A 22761-nucleotide genomic window follows, 5' to 3' on the forward strand; every position below is an offset into this window, starting at 1 on the left:
CTGCTTTGTTTTTGAATGAATGAGTAATCAGACTGAGCATTGAGCTCTGCGGCGTTTTGGCAGGGGTGTAGCCTCCCGTACCATTCTGTCCTAGTAAGTGTTAACACAAGACACTGATATAAATTTGTCTTTACTTTGGGGCACAGGGTGAATCTTCCCTGTTGATACACTGTAGGACAAATGGGGAGAAGTTTACTTCCAAGATGAGATGCACCCCCACTGTGCACAGCTGATAAATTACTATACTACATAGAAATCACTATGATTTGATTTTAATACAATAGTCATGAATTTAGAAACCCAGTAATTTAAAACTACTATTGAGTATATTTTGCAGTTTTTCTCATTTAATTTTCTTCTACCAGGAGCGAATAGATGAGGTGAAAATGTGCCTTTCTTCAACATCAGGAGTAAGTCAGACAGTGCTAAAAATATATTATGCCAAAACAGAGACTATTCCTTGGACAGTACAAAGTATACCTTCATTTTTTTAACTTATCTAGTCATATTTCAGAAGACAGTGATTCGATAGATCTGTATCAACAAGGTTTGGGGATGCAAAATATCCTTCAATGTATTAGAAGAACAATGTAAATGGTATAGTTTCAAGGCTGACCCACATAGCACAGTTCCGCAGGTTTGGCTGCACCATTTTAACAAACATAAAGTTATAAATAAATTTTGTTCAGAAGCAAACCTCACTTTGAAGCATTCCTCGGATATCAACACTTGAAGAATATAAACAGCTTTGTTGTTACAGGGCCCCTTACACTCTTGATATTAAGCAGAGCAGCATAGTTTACACTCTATAATTCAAATATAACAACTTACAAAAGCACGTATCTCAGAGATTACTTGTTGTACTTTATAGAATCTTTCAAACAAATCAGAAAGGTGACCGCCAAGTGAGATACTCCTTTATTAATGCCATAACTGTAATAATAAATAAATAAGAAAAGTCAATTCTAAAAAATAATCTTGCGCAGCTGCTGAGTATCTGGCCATTGAAACTAGTTAAAAATCTTAATATTCTTCAATTTGAAATACAAAACCCAGAAATACCTCCACTCATCTCTAAATATAAAAAAAAGATATTATTTCATGGAAATGGTGGCAAATGATCAAACTGAAATTATTACACTGTAAAATCATTCTTAGACACTGGCATTTATTGATTCTACTATGCAACCTGCCACAGGATTAAAAGCTTTGGTTTGGTATATATCAGCTCTGTACACTATTAGAAATATAGAAACCGTGTTCTCCACAATGACTATACAGTATTTTGTAATTACATTTCAAGATCTGATTCAAACAATATTTCAGTTAATGGTGCTAACCTAATCTTTTCTTAATTATTATGTTAGTAGGTGACGCATTGCTCATTTTTAAAGAAACAATATTAATATGTAATTAAAACTAAGTGTATTGATTGTTTTCTGACCCTATTATTTGTCTCAAAAATAATTTCACCATCTGTAATTTCTTAGTTGGTTTGCTTATTAAACTTAGGTAAATACTTTTGTGTATCGCATCTGCAATCTAATGTAATTTACTTGAGATGTGGAACTCCTCTACAAATCTGCCTGAGGACTTGTTTGCCCCATTGGAAGTTATCTTCATTACATGCAATTGGAGTGAAGAAACAAGTTGCAAAAATGACAGCAGGCAGGAGCAGAGGAAGATCACTGGAGGTAGACCTCTTGTGCAAGACTTGCACATTCATGCCTCATTGCTTTCTTTGCCTGTGTAAGAGTTGAGTTAGTTATTTTTAATAGAGCTGATCTGTGTACATGAAAGCAAAAAAAAAAAGCCAACTAAAAAAAAAACCTAAAAAACACCCAGTCTGACCACCATTACAGATACAGCCCTTTTCCCAGATCTGGCTAAATATCACTGAAAGACATCCACTAAATCTCACCAAAATTAATTGGAATCCTCTTATCCTCTGTAAGAGGCATTGCAACCTGCTAAGTTGTAATGGGGTCACCTCCAGATCCCTGGCCAATATTATGTAGTAACCATATTATAGTCAGCCTTCAAAAAAAAACCCCAAACAACACTAGGACGAGATTTCTAGTACATATGAATATTGATACAATGTAACAATTTTCAGACCCTAAGTAACAGAAATCTCTGTTGAGCTTTAATGTTTTTATTGAGGCACAAAAGAATAATGAAGATTACGTCATGTTAGGAATGGAAGAGTGGGTAACAGAGATGATACATTTCAATATACATCTCTGTAAACACTAAGCAAATGCTGAGCTTCCAAGACTTTCAACAACATGCAAACAGAGAAGACGCTAGACCCCACAAGACACACTAGACCCCACTGACATTATCAACAAGCAGAGATGAGAACCAAATGTCCACAAGAACCTCACCTGTGTCTGAGAGACTGCATTTTCCAATTAGATAGATCAAAAAAACTAAAAGGTACCTGAATAATTCTTCAGAAACTAGACGAATGAGGCACACAAAGTTTTTTTAACAATGATGTAATTAATAAAAACATAGTTTGGTCAAACGCAGAATAGTGGCCTCAAGGGTAAAGTGGTGAGAATTAATGAAATGTGATATACAGAGGGCCAGAGAATAGATGGTCTAACAGTCACTTTCACCTCCAAATACAAGAATCCAGTGAATAATCTTTCACAAACTTAATAGGGTGCTACAGAAACTATTATTATATATATCCATATTTACATATGGACAACATGATTTATTTATTTTTATTCCAAACTATATAATTGTATAGGGACCTGTATTGGTGCTACAGGATAAGTAGTTCACTTAAATATTTTGGAAAAATTATTCTTTAAATACTGGAGAAAAGTTCTGGGGTGAAATCCATGGCTTGCAGATGAACATACCGTCGTCTTCATAGTGGTGAAATTCCCTCTTCAAGACAGACCAACCGACCGCTTGGGTTTAAAAGGGCTAAATACAGAAGGACTTTCACAATATTTTGCATTCAGTGTGTATGCCCTGTATATTTATTACCATATATAGAACCGAGCAAGGTTTATTCCATGTTTGCCTTCTGAAACCTCTGCTTCATCCTGAAGTCTCTATATAGCACAGTCTGATATTAAGCAGTCATTCAAGTAGTGTGGGAATCAGCCTTAATACATCTATGTTATAATGCTCCTTTCAACATGTGAGAACTTTCTAGTCTCCACAAAGAGGGAAATTATTTTAATTCAGCACCAGAGATTCCACCTCAGATAATAACACAAGGAAACAAAACTTTACTAAATCACAACAGACTGTGAGAACACATCCTCCAAGATCTGAAATCGAGGTAAGGTTGGGGGATGTTACAGGATGTTGAAAAAAAGCCCTCAATGATACTCCTATGCATTTTCATAACTTGTGATTTCTATGCGTTTCTTAGCACACAGGACACTACGGGATACCTAACTTGAACCTAATTTGCAAGCCCCTTTGCAAAGCAGTCCTAAACAATAAATTCTCATCTCCTGATGAGTCAATAGGGAGCAGCAGAGGAGGGTATGTAAAAGCTTCCTTATATGCAAACTGGTTATTTTCAAGAAAAGTTACATTTATTGGAATATCTGTCACCATATGTTTTGCAGGATATCTTCATCTCAAAAGTGTGAGCTAATGAAACTCTGAAACACAGAGGTACGCAGAAATATAGTTTCAAAAAATCCAGAAAGTAACCACAGGACAATGTTTTGTTAAGACCCATCAGAAACTTCAGATCTCAGAAAGCAGTCCGAAAGAAACTTGACAAGAATGAGACACAGATAACTAATGACTTTTCCCATACAAAACAAAGCCACCTATTGTCCTCTAAATTGCTCTACTGTTGCCCGTGCTGAAATGACAGATGAGTCTATTTCCAAACCAGACCCTAAAACCTGGCTTAATTATTCTTCAATGATTCTCTCACGCTTCATGAAGATCTGTTCTGAAAGCTTTAAAACTAAAATTGAATCCTCTAACAAAGTATTTCTGCGAAGTAACCAAGCTTTGTTTAAAATAGCATAATTGTGTTTGTTTAAGGTAAGATTAGCTCAATTTACAGCATGATTAAACTTCTATTCAATAACTGCTGATGTATTTTTTGGCTCCCAAATCCCCTCTGGTTCAAAAGCCACAGCTATTGTTTCATTTTCCTTCACTGAGTGACTAGTAAACCTCTGATCAATACCTCCAATAAGCACTTTCACATGATTTTCCATCCTCACAGAAAGCCTGCCAATCTCGAGAGACAAAAGGGCTTCTGTGCCACGTTTTATATCTATTTTTATATCATAGGAGCTCATTTTTCTAGACTGTAAGTGGTAGTTTCCTGCCAGATCCACCCACTCATACTGCAGCTTCTCATGGTGAACGCTTCAAAACACCCAGAGGAGCAATTATGGTTTAACAAATATCAAAGCTCTCTACCTAAGAAAACCATTGATCTAAGTTTTGCAGCCTAAAGTTCTAGCACACAATCCATTTTCTGCTTCTACATCAGCTGTTCATACCAACATACATGAAAGTACACCTCTGCGGACCATTACTACTGCTCAGTCTTGGATCTTCTCTTTTAAAAGAAGATAATTCCTTGTAACAATGGCATATTGCCAGGGGCTGATGGCTAAGAAACCGAACTATTAACACCATTTTTATTTTCCATTTTCCTTGCTCTGCCTATAGATTTAGATTGCTTCAGTTACCTCATCACTAAGTGTAATCTAGCAAAACTCCTCCCCCGTTACCAAAATATTCAGAGTAAAATTTAAGAAGTTCACTACAGCAAGCAACACTTGCCTTTTTTTGTATGAAGGAGCCTGAAATATCACTTTGAAAAATACTTACCCTGAGACGTAAGCAACTTCTACGTCAGAGGAATCCTTCCTTGGAAGTAACCTATAACTTAGGGTCAAAAAGGAAGCAGCATCTATCAGCTTTTGGGAACTGCAAACAGGTGGTGATTGCCTAAAATTTATACGCATTCCTCCAATTTCCACTAACTGCAGCACATAGCATATTTTTAAATGGTTTATTTCAATTTCTTTGCAATCTTCATGTCTGTTGGAAAGCATAATGAATACGTGCTGAGATAACTAATAACAACAAATCAAATCATCACTTGCCAGAACAACTTCAAAGCTCTTAGACACATAGCAAAAATCAAAAGGATGCTGCACAAATTTATCTTCCAGACTCTTCTACTTACAGCTTACTAGCAGCACTGCCTTTTAAGTGTTATCTCTCACACGGTGAGTAGAAATACATCCTGCTGCTATTTACTATCTTTTGGCACTAGCTGCTAATCACAGCCAGGCTACAGATTCTGTCATTTCATCCCTAGGACCCTGGTCACCCCCAGGAGACGGTGACAATCCTACTTCAGGGAACCAGAGACTCGACCCTATAGCACTCCTTTCCATTGCTGAATGGTTTTGAAACCCGAAGCAGCTGAATGAGATACACACTTGCACTTAACAAGTGCATTGCTCAAGATGTATTATCTGTAAGGAAGTTTTCTCTCAACTGCTTTTTAAAAGTCATTTTAGTACTTCAGACATCTGTCTTTAACGGCAAACAGCATAAAGTAACATAAGGTTTCTTCTTCGCTTCCTATTTTAAACTAAACCAAGTATCACCTCACGTTTACAAAGAAATTCTGAAAATACGGATCTGAGCCTAAACCGGAATTTTTGAATAACCCAAAATAACAACTGCTGTTGGCAAGACAAACACTAATAAATCTAAATTACTGACATAGCACATTATTTAACTGTTTACCAAAAGATATAGACATGGACAGGGTATAAAAAGCTGCAAAATCTCTTCTAGGAACTTACTCACTTAGAGTAGCAGTTCGCCGGCACATTACTATGAACATTGCTGTTCCGATTGTCCTCAGGTGAGGATTCAGTTTCTTCGCATGTTCAGGAGTTCATGAATTCAAGGAATGTGAGTCAAAGTCTGAAATACTTGTTTCCTTTTTTCTTTCCATTAATTAAAATCCCCCACAAAATTTTAGTTTATGACTTACACATTACATTATTTTATAATATCCTGCTCTGTGCTGGAAAGTATATATAATAAATGGAAAACAGACACAATCACTCTGGGATTTCATTAATTCTGAATTTTTGATGGATTTATATGCACGGAATTTCTTTCTGTCTTTCAAATAGTCCAGTCTGGAAACGCACCAGGTCCAACATACTGTATCTAACAGGCATTTAGTACATGTTCTTACAGTTGAAAAAAAGGACATTGTAACAAAATAGCGGGCCAGTTCCAGCTTAGGATGGTAGGTTTACATTTTAAAAAAAAAAAATCAAACTCATTTGAGAGTAGGCATCAAAATGTTTGGATTAGAAGTAGACAGTATCACTGTTAATCATTCTTCTGTCCTATCTATTTTTTATTTATCAAAGTGTAGCAATACAAAGAGGCATTAAAGACAGAAGCAATTCATTTAGTTGTGTGAAACCAGCTGTTTGTATGTCATAAGGATAAAACATATTTGAGACTGCTGTACAAAGAAAAAAATCTGGGATGCATTGTGATCAATGTATGGCAGACTGGAAACTTCCCTCCAAGAAAGAGAAAAATAAGCAGGTTGAGGGGATTCTTGGAAAAGATTTTTTCCCCTGTGTTTGGATGGTGTTGCTAACATGGCCACCAATTTCTAGCAATACTCAATTCAAACACGTTTCTTAATTTAATCATGCAAATCACTTTCCAATCAGTTTTCCACTGTAATCTTTACAGCCTTTATAAATGTGTCTACCAAACTCGAATTCACAAAATCACCTATACAGCACTGCAAGCTATAAGCAAATGAATGAATTGCATATCAATCACAGTGCATATTAAATATACAATAAATTACATATAAATCAATATGAAAATATTTAAACCCAAAGAATTTACATAGTTCCTTAAGTATATTTCCAAATGGATTTCATGTAATTAATGTTAATGTACAGAGCACAGAAATAATATACAGCTGCTCATGGTAACATTACTAAATTACACAGTAATCAGAGTGCCTCTATATGAGTAGTAATGGTAAATATTATCTTATAAAAGTCTCCATTTCTGCTGTGCCTCAGTATCAATTTTCTCAGCCAGGTAGCTTCAGCTTATAAGAACCAGTTATATTTTGAACTATTACCTTCACGCCAGGAGGTATCCATCCATACATCTGAAACGCGGGCAAATATTTGGTTCTACATTCTCAATGAGGCAAGAGGTATAAGGGTCTAATGCTCAAAATATGGTGTTCCTTTGAGCTATCTGCAGTTAACTAGGCACCTACATAAGAGCTCAGCAATGAACAGCTTTTGAGGATGCAAAAAGTACTAAAAAAAAATTTATTCCACGTAGAAGACTAAGCACCCTGCCCAAACTTAGATTTTAATTGTTTGGTATAGCTTCAGCCAGTCTCCTCCAATATTTGTCTTTCTCTGCATATTAACCTCATTTAATGATGAATAGGTTATAGGCTTTCTCCCAGTTTATTTTTCTCTCAAAACAGCATCCCTAGCACAGACCAGTCAAGTGGTTTTGAACCTATGGTCTCTGGGTTTAAAAAAAAAAAGGGCCCGTGACGATAACTACAGCTATGTATGGAGTGTGGAAAGTGCAGAGGCAGCAGTGTGCCCCGGCAACCTGGTGTACTGATCTTCCAGACCTGAGCCCTCTTCTAAGCCATCCCCCAACATTTCTTCCCGATAAAAAATGGGGCACAAAAGGAAGCGGGTAAGCCAGGATTGTGGAAATTGGCCTTTTGCTCCCAACATAGAACTGGGATGTAGTTAGGACATGCACTTCAGCCCCCCAGTTTGAAGAAAGCCGAAGGAAAAGCAAATACGTTGTTAGTAGATTTATATTGCTCTACAGTACTCTGCACCCCCAACATTTTTAAGGGCCCACATATTAAAAAATGCTGAAAAAAACATTATCGCAGATATCAGCTGCTCTTAGCAAATCTCTCTGGATTTCCTTTCCTGCAGTTGCTGTACTCCTGCTCCCCTACAGTTCCCATATATTTTGTATGCAGAGAACCTGATAAATATAATGAGAGACGGATAAGGCAAAATTCCTGAGAGTTACTAACCCAAGCATGGAAAAAAACAAAAATAAAATCTACATTTCATGTGTCTTTATAGTTGATTACATTCCACCATAGTACAAAAGAACAAAAGCACATTTTCCAGTATTTTAATACATATGGGAACCTGAGACATAGCCAGGAAGGCTATTTCATACGGAAATGGCTTCAGTCTTCCAGAGTTCAGAAAACTATTCCATTTCTTTAAAAATATCTCCCAAATCCCAAGGCAGATTAAATCAAAAAAATGTGGAGTAAAAATCAGTCTGAAGGCCCAGGTTAGCACAAAGCTTGATGAGATTCATTTTCAGTCCTTGGCCAGAGTTTATTTTCCTTCCCATTTACACTCAACAAATCACTGCTGCTGCATTTTCTTTCTTTCTATTTCATGGTATTACCCTGACTTACTCAAAATAAAGAAAAGTCCTGATCTAGGCTATAGCACCTGAAATGGTGCCATTCATCACAAGAGAAAAGCATAATCCAGCAGCGACGCATCATTCAGCTCAGCAATACTTCAGCTGCTTGCTTGGCACTGTTCTTTTTTAGTCTCAAATACATCACCAAAGCAGAGTTTATGGGGAGCAGAGTTTATGGCTAGCAAACACTACCAAACAGGTGGTGAGAAGACACCATTTTCATAGGCATATGGGGCAGTAACTGACACCTAATTTATAAAGCAAATCAAACGCGCATCACAGGAAAATGCACAGAAATGCCAGCTATCTGTAGAAAGCCATGCTTGGTTATAAACAGCCCACCAGCTGGTTCTGCAGGAAGGAGCTCCAAAGAGCCTTTAATCAAGTATACTCCAGTGTTTCCTAAATGTGGTGTCTGCATGCTCACCCCACAGCGTGTTTGGAAAATGAAAAGCAGGCACATGTGGAGCATTTTCTTTTCAGTAAACCAATGCCCCCTGGTTTGCTGCCTGTTAAATTTCAACTACTTCAGGTTTTCATTTTTTAAAAATGTTTAGGACTTGATCCTCACACATCGAGTCCTCCAGTGTCACTAATCACTACAGACCGTATGTCAAATGTGCGCAAGTTTATTGACACATACGGCACTTATTGACACAGAATCATACGAGTTACTAGTCACAAAACTTACTTAAGTCAGTAGGTCATGGGTGGCAAAATTCCCCAAAAAAGGTACTTTGCAAATGGGCTGGATGTTTCTGAAGAGCATTTTGCTATACAAGTAATTCTTTCCACTGGAGATGAAATAGCACAGCTGATGATCAGATCAGTTCCCTCCCCTTCTTTCAGCTTGTAACAAAATGTATTACATTTGGAGCTAGGAACAAACAACTTACAATTTGCACCTAGCTTGCATTAAAGCACAAATGAATATATTGGTAGCAGTGATAATAAAAGGAAATGGATTCACACAGTTCAAATAACTGTATGTCTTTACCCTGTTTTAGACACCATTACAAAGTTTTTCCTGTTAAAACAGTGACCCAGAACAGTGTCCCAGAAGCCCAGCCTGACCAGCCACAGCATTCAGCCCATGAGCTGAAAACTTCTAAGGTCATTGGGGCAAATCAGCATTAGTCCCCTATTCACCTATGGACTTAATTCATATATAAAGCATGGCATATTTTGTAAAATACTATCAGAAATCATCGTTCCAATGCTTACTATTCTATCCCTTCCTGTCTGCATTAGCTTTACATAGAAGGAAAGGTTATCTCATATTCCTCATCGCTGTACCGCCAGCCAGAGTTCCAAGCCCTGATGGCAGCTTTCAGAAATCGCCACATTACCAAAAAGGAAAAGGCAGCCAAATTCTTTCAGCTAAAGTGGTCTGGATGCATAAGCAAGAAACAGCTTGTAGGAAGAGGTCTTTGATCTGACCTACGAGCATAGTTAGGAACAGCAGAGAAGCTTACTTCTGAAATAGAAGCCACAGATTTCACAACAGTTTCCCAGATTTTATTTAGACAAATATCCATTAGACCTTCTCTCTCTCTTTCTCACACACACACAAAGTAAAATAAAGGTATACTGCAGTACCAAATACCTTTTTCAGAGTGTGTTTCAGATCGGTTATTTTAAAACTCTTGAACATTATTTCCTAGCTGTCATTTAGCTCTGAAGTCAGGTCAGTATCGTCTTTTCTTACAGAAACAGCGTAACTGAACAGATTTGGAAATTTCTAAGAGCAATGGTACAACAAGACATTCAGAAAATGTATTACGCCATGTTGCATTTAGTTTTAGTCTGGTTGGGCCTTTCCAGGAATATCAAATGCATACATTATATGTTCTAAATGCTTCCTGTTTTGAGTAAATATGTATCCTGTGTAATTTAAAACACCAAATAAAGTGTGAACCTTACAAATAAAAGGCAAAGCTTTTAAAACTTCACTTAGAATTAAAGTTTAATTTATATAGAGTTAATAAATGACTACACATTGACTAGTCTGACATTCATGGCTTTCACCATAACTTAGGAAATCATCTATTGCTCCTGCTATTCATGAGTAGCACACATTTATCATTACTATAACAACAAAATTCCTTCCAAAGGATATTATTAAGCATACTCATTATTCCATTATTAAAAAGAATATTAATATGATGTATAATACATCCTATTTCTACCTTACATATGATCCAAATATAACCACATCTTTCAGTACCAAGCAGTAATGTATAGGGGATGCGTTATCCTATCCATTCCCATGATTTCATGATGAGTCTGAAGATGCATGGTATTTTTCTTAAAACTATAGATTCTGGGTCATATAATATATGAGGATTTGAGCTGTCATGAAAAGAAAGGGATAATTCTAGCCCCAGGCTTGCAGAAGAAAGCTTTAAAATAGAAACTCTAACTGTTTAAAAATAAAAAAAGGTTGGGGGAGCCTAAAAACCTAAACAAATGCAGAAGGCAACTAAAAAAACTAAAAGATTAAGTTTATGATTATTTTAATTTTTTTTTTAACATGACTCATGATTTCATAAGGTTTTGGATTGGAAATACTGATATATTTCTGTTCTAGTAATTCCTTTAGAAGCGTGTATTCAGGACTGCATACCCTTTCTTACCAAATCTCAGCACATTCTTCTGTCTCTTGAATTTCAGTCCCATTCACTCCCTAAAATACTCCCTCACCATCCCCAAAAATTCTCTATTGTCCTTTCAGAAAGGAAAGAATCACCTCAAGCCCTGCCACTCTCTCCCTCTCTATCTAGGCTACCAGGTTTCAAGCTAGTCCTACCCTATTCATGTTCCTTACCCGATATAATTGTGGTTGGTTGGAAATGAATAAATATAGATTAAGAGACAATTCTTACTAAAAAAAATAAAAATATATAAATACAAATTGCATTTCTTTGGCAGCAGGACAGTTCTTTCTAGTTATTGTTTTGGTGGGTTTTTTTGTTTGTTTGTTTACAGTGGGAAAACTAGTATTAGAAAACGCACTGTAAAATCCCAATGGAGACAAGATCAACGATCACTGTAGTAACACTATCTCACGCAGTTACTTTACAGTCAAATCCAGGCTGGTTTTCTACACTGACATGAATAAATGAATATTAATTATCTAGTCGTGAAAACACATCTTCTTGGCACTGAGGACAAAGCTATCTTTTTGTTCACTTTGGCACAAAAAGAAAATCAGTTTCCAAATTGATTTCATCTCATATTATTGAAACAGTTCAAAGATTCCTTTAGAATACGCACACTCTCATTTTGGTGGCTGATAATAATCCAAAAGCACCTTTGGTCTTTATTACTTAATTGGTGCTTAATTATTTAATTATCAATACACCTGCTAACCATTAAAGGACTGCAGTTTTAAGCAGCTAAAACTAAATAGACAAAGGACATCTATAAAAATACCCTCACTACCACTATTCACAGGTTTATTCATTAATTTCCTGTTGTAGAACTTCATTTTATGCCAAAGACTGAATCAGAGAAGAATATCAATCTAAAAATCTAGAAATTAAGGAAACAGAAGAGTGCAATTGTTCATAGACAAGCATACATTTCCCTTTTGCCATAAACCCAACGGGGTTCCACCCAAATCTGAAGTCTAGAAACAGGTAATCTCAATTTTAAAACTTTCAGGCTAATTTACAGAAAAATTCTGCTAAAGCTGGAATAATCTATCAAAGTGTTCCTGAATTATATGTTGTCCCACGCTAGAAGTGTGTCCTTAACTCTGTATTTCATTTCCTAACATTTGGGAAAATTCTGCTTTGGTTTATTGTCTCAAGCTTCTGAAAAAGAGACCTTCCTTACATTCCCACCACTGCAGCCCAACTCATTGACACTTTTTGTGCAAGAAAAAAATGCATGAGGCAAATTGTAACCTATGTATTCCATACCTTATTACTGTAGCAAAAGACACCCAGTACCCAGAACAAACCCACTAGCACTGCAGTTCGTTGACTGCATGTGCTAACAAGTCATAAGGAAGACCAAATACACTGGCCTGCTGCCATCACAGTGGTAGCTGTGGGGAGCAGAATAACCAAGCATGGGTTAAAAGTTTTTAAACTCTGAATTCCTCCTCCTTACCTTCATATGAGCCTTCCCTGTGTGAGAGGCTTTTTTACTCTACCTACCCTGAATCTTCCTTGCTTCGTTTTTAAGTCCTGCAGCTTTTAAGGCTGTGGTGGCTGGATCACACCTCCCAGCAAGGTCTGAGCCACACAAAGTACGAGACTTGCATCTGAAAAAGGCGTGATGTGGCTGGATACCCTGTCTCATTAGATCCAGGCCCCCTCGACAGCTCACAAAGGAGGAAAAGTCAGATCACCGAGACTCCAGCGAGCTCCCATTGAGTTTCGCTTGCTGAAAGGTGTGATGGAACTGCTGCAATGCCACTTCATTTGTGAGTCTAGCGAGTACAGAGTAACTCTACTTCAGTGACGGGGTCTCACAATGTCTGCAGAAATGACAGCCGCCACGGCCTTCCTGCAAGCATTTCGCACAGCGTACCCAGTATATCTTAAATGTCCCTCTAAATCTTTAAAACAAAACCAATAAAAAGCAAGTGGAGGCATCACAAGCTATTACAGCTTCCTACTCCAAACATAACTGACACAGCTAAATCCTCACAGATTTCAGTACTATGCCACACGTGTAAACAAGGCCTTGCAGAACAGTTTTTCATATAGGCTTGTATATTTTTCCTCTGTAAAGCTGCACACACGTTTCTTTGGGCATGCAGACTCAGTCATTCAAACAGGACTGAATACGTATAAACCATGGAGCTGAGGGAAGGTCTCAGCTGCGTGCTCAAATGCAGACTTCGCACAGAGAAGTGAGTGGTCAATGCAATAACTGCACACGTTTATAAGCCAGTCTGCTCATCTCCCTTGCACATACACAGAAAACATCCTCCCACATTTTGGCTGCATTTAATCTATTGTTTCTGAGAGGTTACGGTCTTCCACCTATAAAATACAGGCTTAACAGCAGTCATCTTTGGCAACAAGTGTCCTATCCAGTCATGTTTTAGATTTGTAACAGCTAACTTTTCATAAAATTAAATGAGATCTTCATGAACAACACAGCATTAACTGTATTTCGGTTTCATGACATTAACCACATCTACTATTATCAGCATCGGTATTCCTTCTTTTTGTTTAGTTCTAGTTTTCCATTTCAAAATGCTTTATTAGTAACCAAGCTTTCATTAATTGCAGATGCGTTTCCCCAGTTTCCAAGAAAAGCCTAACATCAGCATTATACGTATCAGAAGCATGTAAACATTTTCCAAATCCTATCTTTGCTCCTACATACTCGTCCCACAAAACATCCACATACTCACACAAAACAACATAAAAGCATCCCACGGCTAATAAATTCACATTTACTCAACTTCAGGAGTACCAAGCATTCATCATATTCACTGATCCAAAAACATCAAAGACGACACTCCTTTTTTGCATTATCAAGCAGTTTGAACTTATTTTACCTTCCCAACTTGTAGAAAACAACTCAATTATAAATAAAAGGGAGCTCAGGTATTTTGCTGTAAAATCCTTTCCAGGTCATGAGAACAGAAAAACTCGATGATGAGTCCTGGCCTGCCACCAGTCGCATGTTTACTATCAGGTTCTGGCAGGGCTGCGCTACTCACAGTCAGTCTTCCTCAAACTGAAATCCTGACATGTAAGATATGCGATTTATATAAGGGAAGGCTATTGGTTTTACTTGCTGCTTGATACCCATCCTGGTACAGCTGAACTCCGGATTCCTGAGCCCTCATTCCTGTTCCTGGTGTGGCTTTTTGCTCTCCTGCTCTAGACATCTGCCTTGTAACCGGGACTCCTCTTACTTCGTGCTTTGGACTGATACATCCCTGGCTTCCTTCAATGACTGACCTTCACTCTCAGAAACCATGGTGCCTTGCTCTGGGCTGCATTTCTCATGACATGTTATACAACCTTCTATAGGTTGTATATGTTATCTATTATCTATTATTATTGATTTAGCATATACAAGTATTAATGTGCTTGGTTTTATTCTGCAGTTGCACCATTGTTATTAGTCGTCTAATTTTCTAATTAACTCTTTACACTCAAAATTTCGGGTAAAATACGTGCTTCAGTCAAGGAATTTCTTGGCATTTTATAAGATTCAAAATACTGCACTCAATGCATTAGGAACTTAAATGACCCTGTGAATTACCTTTCAAAAAACAATTGCAGGGTTGCACATGACAAAAATAAAGTCTGAATACTATTTCAAGTGCAAGACAGCCACAAAAACATATATAGACAGTGCACAAGAAAAAACTTAGTGCAGTCACACATTCATCAGTATATTGGGCTTGATTCAGTTGCTTAAATATAGGTCATCTAGTGATACTTTAGATGTCAAAATGTGCAAGACCTCTAAGTAAGGCTAGGAGATACAACACAGGACATACAGGAGACCCACGCTCTTCTGGACTAGCAAGGCAGGACATGTAACAGCTTCTCAAGTGGCCCTAGATGCCTACATTTAGGTAACCGTTATGTCCCAGATCCAGCATCGTATGTCAGTATGACCCTGAAGTAAACCATACGCTTGAACATTTTGCTGGATGGAATAAAAATAAGTAGACTGTACTGACTGGGAAAACCAATTCAGTGCTCCTGTGACTGAGTCCATACAGCAATTTATCTCAGTGTCCATAGTCCCAGAATATCTGAAGTGGATAAGGGCCCCATTTAATTTTACATACTCATGTTATTTAACTGCCCCAGCTTGCCAGCTCGTATTTTGTTTCTGCATCCACAAAATAATAAGCTGGTAAGAATTAAACTTATTTGCCATTTATTATAAATCTACTGAACAGTTATACAAGTCAAAATAATTGAAGTGAGATAAAAGCGCTATAAATAGATAAACATATACTGTTTGCATAACCATTTTGACTAAGGTAAGAATAGCAGGAATTCACTTGCAGCTGTACTTACTGACTCTCAATTTATTTACAATGTTGAGTGTTCTGTCTTGACTTACAGAAAACGTCTTTTCTAAGGAGTGCAAATGCCTGTCTGCATCCAACAGGCTGTCACATGGATTCACCAGCAGGTTCGGTCATGCTGTTATATTCAGGATCACAGTTGGCACCAGTATGCAAGCTTCACGCCACTTTTGAATAACCTACGCACAGGGCTGGGAGTTTTTTAGTATTTGTAGAGTAACTTGTGTTTCGGTTTGACTCAACTCCAGTTTCAGCTTGCACATGCCTGGCTTTGCAAAAACCTGATGTCTGAATTCAAATCAAATTACTAGGTAATCTTCTAGTTGTAAAATTATTTGGAGCCTTAAGCCATGCTTTGTCTTTTGTTGTATTAGGAACATGAAAATCATTTACCAGGTATTGAGTTTGCATAATTAACATAAACCATTTGCTGCAAATTTTAATGAAGTTGGAAATATTTTGCTGATATGTAGCTCCTGCAGGAGAAAGGGAAGCGTTTGTTAGCTAATTCTGAAGTACTTAAAACCTCTGATGTAGCATCACACATAATGGACTCCGGGACACAATCTGTAGATACCATGCCTAAAAATTACTAATACTACTAATACTCAGATACCTCTTTTGAAATTTATTTTTTCCTGCTGATTTCTTTTTCTATTAATTGAATGAATTCGGAGAAGACAGACTCTCCTAAGTTTGCTGTACAATCTCCTCCTAAAGAGATTAGGATGCTTACCTTTGCATTACTTAAGTTCTATATTATACATCTGTTATGCATGTATTCTAAAGTATTTCAAATGTGTAAATATAATTTAAGCATGCTATATTCTTACAGTTATGATTAATATTCTGCAAAAAATTATTTGTGAAATTCATCATTTAAGGAGATCTCTTTCCATTGTACCATGAAACAGCAATATTTTAAGATGGCATTTAATTTACATAAAATATTTTAAAGTCATAATTAATTCCATCAAAGGATATTAAGTGCTTTGAAGTTTCAAAAATACCCTAGGTTATATAATATTACTTTGTTCCTATTTTACAGTTGAGGAATGTGTAATATTTGAAAGTCGTCCCTTGTGTCTGGTTGTTCAGCTGGAAAGATTTCTTTTATTGTTGTTTTCTAATGAAATGATGTACAACTACCACTCAACCTGAAGTAAAAAGGGCAAATAAATTGGTCCTTTCAAATTCAGGCCTAGAAGTCTCCCAATTTAGAACACTGAAATCTTTACCTCTCTGAAATAGTAGGCCTATTCATCCTGAGATACTTTGAGGACAGCTACTCACCAAGTACATTCCTTCCTTTCTTTTTAGCTGGCCAACTAGAGGTCACTTTTCAGAAATTTGACCTTAGTCTGCACTAAGTTGGAAAGATAAAATCACCTTTTTTTTTTTTTTTTTTAAAGCTAGATTCTATTGAACACCTAATTTGTGTAAATTAATAGCTTTTATAAAATTGGAAAGCATTTTCAATATCAAACTGAAATCTATTGCTTTGCTCAGTTTACTCGCTTCTCGATAGCAATACTGATTTTGGTGTTAATATTGACATGTTAACATGGGAGTTGGACTCGACAATCCGTATGGTTCCCTTCCAACTCGAGATATTCTATGAGGCTGTGACATTTCAACATTGCTTGCCTAATCATATATTGTGAGAAGTCATGCAGTTCGATTCCATGAAAAGAAATTTGTTCCCAGAATTTGCCAAGGGTGATACTGTATTTCATTTGCCTCTCTGGCCATGTCTTAAAAACATCTGAGGGAAATGGGCTTACTCTCCTCCAGTTTTGAAGTAAAGCGAGTCCAGCTGAGATGGCAAGCGGAACAGACCCCACTCCTATATGCCTCAGAAAAGTCTTCCCTACTCCAATGAAGATACAGAAAGCAAAGCAAGGGTACTGTAAATATTACCAGAAGACCAAGTTTCCCTTTTAGGTTTACATCATCTGGCCATTTCATAATCATCCATTTTAGTTCCAGTTTGTATCTCGCACAAATCTGACTTCATGTCACTTTTACTAAAAAAATTAAAAAAAAAAAAAAAAAAAAAGAAATGGACTATAAAAAGATTAATTATACTGCAAGAATGAATGACAGCAAGTTAAATTTGCTGAGTACATTTTGCTAATAATTTTTAAAAGCATTTTAGAGATTTTTAAGTTAGCTACCTAGTACTTAAAAATACAGCTACATCACATGCAACATTAACAACACTAGTACTGAAAGAATGCATCCAACCACCTGCTTTTTCATCCACTGGAAAAAAAATCCATCAGTTCTTTTCTGAGATACTCCACAAGTATCTTGGTTTCTTTCGCTTTTACTAGAAAGTAACCAACCCATGCTCTTCACAACCAAGAGTCTCTGTATGTAATACATTGCATGTCATATTTTGTCATGCTCAACGAACTAAAAGCTGAGACTGCCAGAAGACAGCAGCTAAGCAAATGTACTACTTCAGTCTGATTTCTTCTCATGAACTACCAATACCATCATCAAGTCCAAATAAAGCTGTCCAGCCCCAATGTATTTTGTACCTTGTCTTTTCTTCAAAGCAGTTCTTTTACAAGGACATTTCATCCTTTGGCGTGTTTGTTTCAGCTGAAAAAATCGCTTCTTGTTGCCTCAAAGCTGCTTAGTTTTAGTCTAAGTGGAAGCCACTGTTTTCATGCTTACACACATACTCCCCAGGTGGTTTTAAAACTTGCTATGCACGCTTTTTGAACAGATTTTACTCTTAAACACTACATAGTAAGTTTTGTTAATTTCTTCTACTCTATAAATTTTTCTCTGATTATCATTAGTCCCCTCCATATCTCTAAGAGAAATGTGATTTCTCCACAATAAAGCTTTGATAGCATAGTCATGGAAAGGGAATCAGCTGCTACAAACACAGTTACTTACACTGCCTTGATCACAACCAAAGGAGATCACTTACAACGGGAAAGCACAATTTTATTTTTTTTCTTTAAATTAAGCATTTACCTTGACTCTCCAGCAATACAAGCCAGAACCTGTGGTCTTTTTCCTTACACCGTAGTGACAAACATACCTAAATTCAGAAACGTTTCCAAAGGAAGAGCTACACTCCTTACATTCTGATTCAGAACTCTTAAGTTCTCATGCTTCTAGCACTGGAGTCAAAGAATGTCCTAATTAGCTATAACAATAAATAAGCAGATAAATGAAACTTTTAAACTTTGAACTCATTTATAAATATATAGAAAGTTAAACTCAATTTTTTTTTCTTTTTTGAAAGGGACTTGCAACCATTACACCCGCAATACAGATACTTATTAACACAGTGCAACAGTCCCATCTCCTCAGGTAACTGATAGTGTGATATCTGGTTCACTGGAAAAGAAAAAGCAGCAGCATAATATATAAAAAGGCAATTATGGAAATTGATGTGATGCCAAGCTATTAAGTGTTATCAAATAGATGTCTTCTCAGCTTCAACATACCAACTATATGAAACTGCTTTAATCCATAGCTATAAAAATAAACACCACAGACCACAAAGATTAACACCGTTTCCTGCCTCTCCATACTGGCTACAAAATACTTTGATTGCACTTGTGTCCAGATCTAATGCAACTAAAGAAAACGCTTGTCAGCATGGAATTTTAGAAAGCTGATGTCAGTGTCATACTTCATAGTTCTATTTTCCCAAACTACTCCATCCTTTTTCAGTTATGCTTATCAACTGAGGGGGAGAAAGAAAAAGAAAAAAGAAGAAAAAAAAACCAAACCAACTGATGAGAATGATTTAGAGGAAAAAAAAATCATATCTCATCCCATTATGACAATCCATTAACTGTAAAAATAGGTCATGCCATTAATTCACTTTGTTTATGTACATTTCCTTGGTTATTTTTCTTCTGGAACACAAGGTGTATTATTAACGAATACATAATATTAAACAGTAATTTACATTCAACCACATTACTTAGCTTTGAGCCAATTCCAGAGAACGCTAAATAGCACAGAAAATGAAGATCTTAAAAACAAAACAAAAAACCCGTAAGCTTTAATGGAAATGCGTGCCGATTTAGAGCAAGGCTGAAAGAAAGGTATACTTCTCTTTTTCTTCCCCCCTTTCAGTGCTGGCCCATGATCCTGCAAAGCAAGGAACCAGCAAAACAGCAAATGTCTCCTCCCAGCATGGGACTTGACTCTTCCTCCGCTCCAGTTTCATGGTTTGAATTCTTTGGCCCTGTCTCCATTTTCGCCCGTCTACATAAATTTCGAATCAAGCCAGCAATACTGGAAACATCCATGGTAGTGCTCTAGCAAGGACACTGATCTTCGTGGCTTTGGGGGACAGCAGTTACAGAGTTTGTGGCACAGTTGGGGGTTGTTTATCTCATTGCTTTGAGGAATACTTAGACATGGAAATCAGTTAAGAAATTTCCCAATGGTAAAAAGCCTGATGTCTAAGTACATTTTTTTTCTAGTAAATAAAGTTTGCTGAAATGAAAAGCTTAATTTTTCAAAACAAGTTAAATTAATTTTATACTATTTCCTGCCTCTTGTTTGGAAATACAGCAATTTGACCACAAGAGAAAGAATTTTTGAAGCATAAATTATTCCTAAATGTTCCCATAAAAGTTGGGAAAGAAAAGACATAACATCTCACTATGCCAACATTCACAAATGTCTTATTTTTCTTTTTAAATGATACACCCTAATATTCATTCATCAACATAATAACCATTGTTTACTTTCGTCCCACATATGCATACACAGTTTCCTTTATATGTGCTTTATAGTTTCCCCCACCCTACTCTATTATCAAGTGCCACGTAGCAATCAGGGAATTTCTATACTTCCAGGAGACTGCATGATCTCAAGAATTTCAAATAAATACAATTAGCTTATCTGGATGTTAATCTTATCAACTGCTTTTCTGCCTGACATAAAATATTGGAAAACAATGACATGGTTATTTGTGGACATAAATAATTTGCTTCATTTTATTCATTTTACTTGACCATAAACTTGATGATACTCCAATACTTTATTTAAAGAGTAAAACATTTCAGTCAGGAGGAGACAAACCAGCTTTCTATGGCTACTTTTAGGCAGAATTAGTAGTTTTAGTATCATCAGAATCTATTTTATGGCAACAATTGGAGCCCCAGCGAGGACTTACCAAACTCCTGAGGGATCAGGCAAAAAGATCTGGTCCTCTCTCAAAAAGTTTAGAGTGTTGTCAGTGCAAATACTAAATAATCTGCTACAGATTGGCAATTAATACACTGCCTCTTTCACTGCCCATAGTCTTTATCTCTGATGCAAACTTCATAGGGCTCTAAACACAGCCGTTTTCATTAAATGATAGCTGAAACAGCATCAACTGACCACTCATACGAGGTCAAAACCACACCAGGCTTCTCACCCAGGAGGGCAGAAAAGGTCTCTTTCACGTTCTCCAATTAGGACATAAAGAACTGTGAAACTGCTCAGTAACAACATCCCAACAACTGAACGGGGCCCTAATCCAAGCCTTAATTCAGGCATTCCGGGCTATGTTGGATGAGGGCCCCAAAAGTAGCAAACAACAAATTGTTACATTTTCATTTGTTGTTTTTGCAGGTTAAATGTGTGTGCATTATGGGATTTTCTCCCATCCTCAAATTACAGCCTGGAGATTAGGGAATATTTCCAAATTTATGGATGCGCTGTATATGCAAGGTAAGCATTATTAAGGATAATATTTTCATTGCATGATTGCCGACTATGAGTAGCGTTAGCAACACACACCACAACGAACAGATCAGCATCACACTAGAAACTCTCCCACCGTTAATACACACATTATGATTTTACAGACAATGGGGAAAAAAACCCACGTGGCACACCTGGTCTCTGGATAATGTTGCAGACCTTTGGCTTGCGTAAGTTATTCCACTGAAGTAATGGAACCACCGTAATTTACACCAGATGATGATCCATTCCAAGATCTGCCTCTTCCAAACAGAAATAGCATGACAGTAAGTCAAATGATCTGACTTGACAAGGCATTTTTTCGTGTATTAGTTACCTGAGTGCGACATTGCAATCAAAGCAAAAACATACTGCAAAATTAATTCGGTGTTGAAAAATAACCCCAAAGGATTCACTACAGATGGGACCAGATTCACTACTGCTCAACTAAGCCTTTCAGGAAAGTGCTGGGTGGGAGTTGGCTTCAAACACAGGATCTAGAAAAATCAGAAAACCCAGTTTGGTGTTGTTTTTTTTTTACTGGGGGGTGGAGGGGTGGGGGTGTTGGGTTTTTAATGTGGGGTTTTGGAGGTTTTTTTAAGGCAATAAGGTCAGGAGACAACTCCTCTCCACTAGAAGCCTCTTGTTCCAATCTCCCTGATGAACGTGCACCGAGAGTCCCATTTTTATATCTCCATCTACCCTAGCATGTCAGTAGCCAACAATCCTTGGGTTAATCTGGTGCCAAGAATAATGTTACTCTATTTTCTCTTTGCAAAGTCAGAAGAATAGTAGTCTAGAAAGAACCAGGGAGACAGAACCAGGACTGAAATGGGATATCACACCATTCTCTCCCCTAAATTAACAGACTACCAATCATCCCAATTACATTATAATTTTATATTATCACAATTCAAATATGGCCTTTCACAGAAGTTTATTTACTGGAAAATTTCTACCAAGGGATAGTGGCCGAGAACGTAAGTTTTAGAAAAATTTTTCTAAGTATACCAAGCTAATCCTAAACTGCCGGTTCGATCCTGATCTCAAAAAGTTAAACATAGCCTATTCTCTTGTCCGTTGCATAGGTGAATGAAAGCAGACCCCTCCATTAATTGGGTTTTTAATCCTAGCTATGCTGGGAGAAGGTTTTACAGTTGAGGTCTGAGACTCAGAGCACACAGGGAAACGTCTGCAGTGTGCATCGATGACCTTTTGCAACCTAGTTCTGCTTTAGAAACAGGACTTCCAAATGTCCCAGCGTGTTCAGTTCTGGGGGTTTGGTCCAGATCCAAAACTCTGGGCTTGTTTAATAAGAAGATTCCAGTCAGTCCACAGCTGACCCTGGCCAGTTGCACTGGAGCTCCAGCTTGCTGACGTGGAGGAGGAATACTGCACAGGGACTGAGTAGGTCCAGATGCTTCTTCTCTCTTTAGAAAGGAAATTATAGTCTATAGAAGAGGAGCTTGGCACAGCCAGCTTTCTAAGCTAGGAAATTTCAT

At 37.1% G+C, this 22761-nt stretch overlaps 1 protein-coding gene across 1 annotated transcript in view; it reads right to left on the bottom strand.

Annotated features, from left to right (window-relative positions):
- Positions 1–22761, bottom strand: part of COL5A2 (collagen type V alpha 2 chain) — a 113941-nt gene that overhangs the window by 73072 nt on the left and 18108 nt on the right. The window lies entirely within an intron of this gene.

The sequence above is a fragment of the Nipponia nippon genome, unplaced genomic scaffold (genome assembly GCF_047370975.1).
Source record: "Nipponia nippon isolate SJK-2023a ecotype South Korea unplaced genomic scaffold, ASM4737097v1 scaffold_5, whole genome shotgun sequence".
In the NCBI taxonomy this organism is placed as follows: Eukaryota; Metazoa; Chordata; class Aves; order Pelecaniformes; family Threskiornithidae; genus Nipponia; species Nipponia nippon.